The following is a 6,061-nucleotide window of genomic DNA, read 5'->3' as shown; positions in this document are numbered from 1 at the left end:
CGCCTAGAAAAGTGTGGGACTGACGCGCCAGTGACGTCACTCGTCAAGGATTGGCTCTGATTAATGTCGCTGATCAGGTCACAGACATGTTTTTGGTTCCTATAGTTGTTTAAAAGCAGCGGATATCTCTACTCTGCGGACTATAACGATCGTATTTCGGTTTTTTTTTTCTATTTTTTTTGTGTGTAGGGGAATGAAATAGAGACCGAGTTGATTTTTATTTTTCGGGCCTGCGAAACGAGGCAGCGCGCATGCGCAGTTATCAGAGCGCGCAGGCTGCAGCCGCCATTTTCCTCGGACCTCGTTATTAGTCGGAGTGGTTGTTGAAGAGCTGGCGGTGACCGGGCCGGGATTGCGCAGCTCACGGTGAGTGGTCATAGTGTGCGGCGTGTAGCCCTCCCCAGGCACAGCCCTCATTTTCTAGCTTGCCCAATGCCGGAGGCCCTGTGTGCGCAACATACCACAGAGAGCATGCTGAGAGGGATGGTTCACGTTTGGTGGCCTTATATCTCTTTGTGTTTATGAAACACTGTGCACCATTGTCCTGCTGCAGCTTCAGTGTAGGGCTGTATATTGCTGGCTGCGGAGTGTGGTAAAGAGGACCCAGCAGGGTATTACTATATGAGGTAGCCATACTAGCACTAGGCTGCGGAATGCAGGGATACCTTCAGTTATTAGACTGGATCTTTTATTACAGTAATATGTGCAAGTAAAGTACGGAAATGTACAGTTGGTGTGTCCGCCTCACACACCGCGCATACAGCATGGTCTGTGAGGTGATTGGTGGCACAGTAACCTGGAGTTGTCATGGTGATGACCCAGGGTTACCATGGCAGCAGTCAGGTCCCTGTGATTGCATTACAGGGACCCAATCATCAGGGAGAGGTAAGTGATCCCTCTCCCTGCCTCCTGAATGCTGCCATCACATTGATAACAGCATTCAGGGGGTTAAACTGCTGGGAGCGACGCAGGCCTGGTCCTGGCTGTAACATCAGCTGGAGATCTGGTGGCGATTGCATGGGTACAGCGCTTGAACCCTTGCAATTGCCATGACTAAAAAAAAAAAGTGAAATATGCAGATGCAATAAAAAAAACTTGTGGTGTTTCCAACCCCCCCCTCCCCTTGCCAAAACTGTTCTGTGCAGAGAATCTGCATACAAATCTGCTACATGTGTACATACCCTTATAGATGTAAGTGCAGGAAGCAGAAAGACTGTAGGGCTGAGGCCACATGGGGATTAGTGAGTGGTCTCATGACATGCGGCACATGCTCGCAGCACAGCGGGAGCCAAGTGTCATGCGACTGTTGTGCGATCAGACCACAGCTGCGGAGGGGAGGGATTTATTTTCCTATGTTCTCACGCTGCACTCGTGTTACACTGGTGTAATGCGAGAGCAGTGCGATGTTTCTCTCACCCCATAGACTTGAATGGGTGCGAGTGGAAACAGGATTGCATTTGGGCTGAAAAAAAAAAATTGCACAATGGGAGCTGCCCCATAGAGTAATATTGGTCCGAGAGGAATGCAATAATCCCCCCCCCCCCCCGCATTCCACTCGCTCCATATTACTCTCCGTGTGTGCTTACCCTAAAATGCTAAACTTTGCAGTGTTTTTAACCCGTTAAAGACCTTTGACATACCCATACGGCATGGTTGGTAATGGGTTCCCGACCTATGACTTATGGGTACGTCCTGGTGATCGAGTGGACACAGGAGGTATGCTGTGCGATTGCCACTGGGAGCCCAGCTTACATGACAGCTAAACCCAATCTCTCTCAGCCAGGAGTGGTTCCTGCTCTTCCCTAGGCTGTTTAGACCCCTAAATGCTGGGATATTAATAGCAACATTTTGGAAGCTGGGATAGGAAATGCACTCCCTCCCCCGTCTAATTCACGACCCCGCAACGTCATTGTTAGGTTCTGATCGTTGCCATGGCAACCTGAGGTCGTCATGACTACCTCTGGAACAGGCAGCTATGGCAAGCCTGTTAGACCATGCCAGAAGCAGGGTCTAAGAGACTTCTGTCACTGCATCACTAATAGGAGTAATACATTACACCATCAAAGTCCCATATACTGTGTCTTTCCAAAAGTAAAGACACTGTCTTATGTGTTTTTTTTGTTTTTTTGCCCCCCCCCTCCCAAAAAAAAAAAAAAAAGCACTAGGGCTTATTTTTGGATGAGGTCTTAACCTTGGAGAACACAGTGGGAAGGGGGGGGGGTAGATCTATCCCCCCAAAAAAGAAGAAACCCCCACCACTTCCTAGGAGACACATACTTACCAGACCCGGACGTCTGCGTGGCTCCCAGGTCCTCCTGTGATCTCCGGTGGGTGCTGCACGCCGTCCTCACCTGCTGCTGGCTGATGCACACACTGAGGCTTACACAGCAGATTGCGTGCACACACACTCGCATCACATCAGCGCTTCCGGTCGCAGGGAATGATGGGAGGAAGTCAGGTGTGTCTCTGCAGGTCCTGTTGCAGCAGGTCCTTGCGCTCCACTGCACAGCCTCTCAGGATTCTGCTGACGAGAAGAAATCGGTGTTGCTGGATGTGGTGAGTATGTGTGCGAACTGATGTGTGTGTGTGTGTGTGTGTGTGTGTGTGTGTGTGTGTGTGTGATACGACGTGTGCACTGTGTGATTAAAAAAAAAAAAAAAAAAAATCTCAGAGTTCCTGCGAGCATTGCAGAGTTATTGCATAAAGTGACTCTGGTCAGAATAGTAAAATTTGTCCTGGTCATAAAGATATGAGTGCCCCCCTCCTCCTTTTTTTTTTTTTTTTTTTTTTATGTGAAGGGGTGGGGGAATGTTGCTACTTTCTGAGATCCACTTTTTTATTTTATTCGCTTTTATTCCATTGTCTAGCAGTGTCGGTGATTTATTTGTCCTTTTTTATGTTTGCAGGTTCTTGTACAAATATTCTAACTAGCAAAGAGCTGCTGGATATATCGTACAGGTATGGGATTTGTTGACACGTAACCTCCAAAAAGAAATGACCAATTGTTTGTATGTGACATAATAGAAACCTTGATTGTCCTGATTGTGTAAGTGATATGCAGGTGCTCGAGAGAGAAACATGCACAGAACAGGTATCTGTGCTCTAACTAGTCCTTCCTTCTGTGCCTCCATCACATGACCAGGACACTTTTTTTTTTTTTTTTTTTTTTGTCCCCCTTTTATATCCAGTGGAAGTAATTTAGAGATTGTTTCTAGTAAATGACTAAAGGCAGTAAATGATTCTTATAGCAAACAGTTACTTAAAGCACCACTCCAGGCTGCGCTGTACAACGTAAAAAGCACCTTTTATAATGCTCCCCTGGAGGAGGGGGGCTTGCCCAGTCCGATGAGTGTCGCTTCTCTCGGTTTGGCACCGCCTCCATCTTGTGTGATCGGTGATCGCCGTCATTCTGCCCAGCTCCATATGCATGAGTTGTTCTGCGTCATTCACAGAGAGGCCTCCATTTGTGCTCCTGCGCATGCGCCCTTTGATCACCCATGCTGAGAGCAGATCAGTGTACTGTAGTGCACATGTGCAGGCAGTCTTTGACCTTTTCTCACTCCTGCAAGAAAATTTCAAAGGCTTTTGGGAGTGAGGTCTGGAAACAGTACATTACAGGGGGTGAAGACTTGTGCAGTGAGAGAGGGAAGGAAGTACACTGTGAGCTACACTGGGTGGGACATTGTCTTGGAAGGTTAGAGGCAGGTAGAATTAGCGGGTGCTTTAGGGGTGATCTGTATGGGATCCAACTTTCTTTGCACACCAATAGCCTGAAATAAGAGTCTCACCCAAAATGCGGCAGGATCAAGTGCAGCGCATGCTGAGAGTTTTAACGCAGACATTTGTTCTGTGAACAAGAGAAATAAAATAAAGACATCACTTGCCTCAATTAGGGTTGTGTGAAAGTTGCTGAAAAATGTTAGCGGACTATAAGGCTAGTTTCACACTTGCGTTGAACGGTATCCGTTGCATTGCGTTGTGTAACGGATGCGTTGCATATAGTGGCACAACGGATGCTGCAAAACAACGCAATTCGTTTTGATTTTTTTTTTTTTTTTTACAGTTTTACCAGCGGCAGACTATTGTGAACGATCAGCTGATCGCTCCCGGCCGCCGGGTGATCAGCTGATCGCTCCCGGCCGCCGGGTGATCAGCTGATCGCTCCCGGCCGCCGGGTGATCAGCTGATCGCTCCCGGCCGCCGGGTGATCAGCTGATCGCTCCCGGCCGCCGGGTGATCAGCTGATCGCTCCCGGCCGCCGGGTGATCAGCTGATCGCTCCCGGCCGCCGGGTGATCAGCTGATCGCTCCCGGCCGCCGGGTGATCAGCTGATCGCTCCCGGCCGCCGGGTGATCAGCTGATCGCTCCCGGCCGCCGGGTGATCAGCTGATCGCTCCCAGTAGCCGGCCGCCGGGTGATCAGCTGATCGCTCCCTGCCGCCGGCGGCCGGGCGCTCAGCTGAACGTTCGAAGCAACGGAGCGTCGCCCAGCGGAAGCAATGCAGGTCCTTTTGGTACAATCCGTCACCCATACAAGTCTATGGGAAACAGCGGAATCCGTTAACGGATTCCGCTGTTTTCCAAAAGGGCGGATTGTAACGGAAGGAAATTAAACGCAAGTGTGAAAGTACCCTAAAAAAGGGAAGTTTTCAGTATTTCATTTTAAAGGGTTTATCAGAGAAACCTCTCCATTGACGTGCTGTTCAAGTCACCGGATCACTGCAGCTACGGGAATGGCCTGCGCTGGATCCTTGGCGGTGACGGCAGGGAATTAAGGCACATGTTATTTGTATAGAATCTAACCATGGAGGTAAAGTTGTTCTAAGTCTAAAGGAGTCTTTCCTACAAAATGTGGGCTCAAATATGCCAGGGTCCCACAACCTGGATAAAGAGCAGGAACCACAACTTCTGCAGCTGCTCCCACAGTGAATAGGCTGTATTTTTCTCTGTAGTATCCCCGCGCTGCCGCTTACTGTAGTACAGCAGTTCCTGTTTTGGCAAGAACCTATCTTTAGTAATATCACCAGTCTCTTTCTTTCTGCCCACCCTTGTACAATAAGAGCAGTTCCATATTGGTGATAAGTACAGTCATGGCCAAAAGTTTTGAGAATGCTAATTTTTACAAAGTCTACTGCTTAGGTTTTTCTAATGGCAATTTGCATATACTCCAGAATGTCATAAAGAGTGATCAGCTTAACAGCAATTACTTGAAAAGTCAATATTGGCTAAGAAAATGAACTTTAACCCCCAAAACACATTTAAACATCATTGCATTCCTGCCTTAAAAGGAGCAGCTAACATTGTTTTAGTGATTGTTCCATTAACACAGGTGTGGGTGTTGATGAGGACAGGGCTGGTGATCAGTCATGATTAAGTAAGAATGACACCACTGGACACTTTAAAAGGAGGCTGGTGCTTGGTATCATTGTTTCTCATCAGTTAACCATGGTTATCTCTAAAGAAACACGAGCAGCCATCATTGCTCTGCACAAAAATGGCCTAACAGGGAAGAGTATCGCAGCTACAAAGATTGCACCTCAGTCAACAATCTATCGCATCATCAAGAACTTCAATGAGAGAGCTTCCATTGTTGCCAAAAAGGCTCCAGGGCGCCCAAGAAGGACCAGCAAACGCCAGGACCGTATCTTGAAACTGTTTCAGCTGCGGGATCGGACTACCAGCAGTGCCGAGCTAGATCAGCAATGGCAGTAGGCTGGTGTGAGTGCTTCTGCACGCACTGTGAGGCGGAGACTGCTTGAGCAAGGCCTGGTTTCAAGGAGGTTAGGAAAGAAGCCACTTCTCTCCAGAAAAACATCAGGGACCGACTGATATTCTGCAAAAGGTACAGGGAGTGGACTGCTGAGGACTGGGGTAAAGTCATTTTCTCAGATGAATCCCCTTTTCGATTGCTTGGGACATCTGGAAAACAGCTTATTAGGAGAAGAAGAGGTGAGCGCTACCACCAGTCTTGTCTCATGCCAACTGTTAAGCATCCTGAAACGATTCATGTGTGGGGTTGCTTCTCAGCCAAGGGAATCTGCTCACTCACAGTCGTGCCTAAA

At 48.3% G+C, this 6,061-nt stretch overlaps 1 protein-coding gene across 3 annotated transcripts in view; it reads left to right on the top strand.

Annotated features, from left to right (window-relative positions):
• The first annotated feature begins 263 nt into the window (after nucleotides 1-263).
• The window catches only part of LOC142317098 (RNA-binding protein 12B-like), a 74,056-nt gene continuing 68,258 nt past the window's right edge, over nucleotides 264-6,061 (top strand). For all 3 annotated transcript variants that reach the window (XM_075353086.1, XM_075353085.1, XM_075353084.1), the window contains exons 1-2: nucleotides 264-366; nucleotides 2,907-2,958. The gene's annotated coding sequence lies outside the window, so the exon portion shown is untranslated. The remainder of the gene's footprint in view (nucleotides 367-2,906; nucleotides 2,959-6,061) is intronic.

This window comes from Anomaloglossus baeobatrachus, chromosome 6 (assembly GCF_048569485.1).
Source record: "Anomaloglossus baeobatrachus isolate aAnoBae1 chromosome 6, aAnoBae1.hap1, whole genome shotgun sequence".
Lineage (NCBI taxonomy): Eukaryota > Metazoa > Chordata > Amphibia > Anura > Aromobatidae > Anomaloglossus > Anomaloglossus baeobatrachus.
Note: the sequence above shows the minus strand (reverse complement) of the source record. Positions and strands in the feature narration are given on the sequence as shown.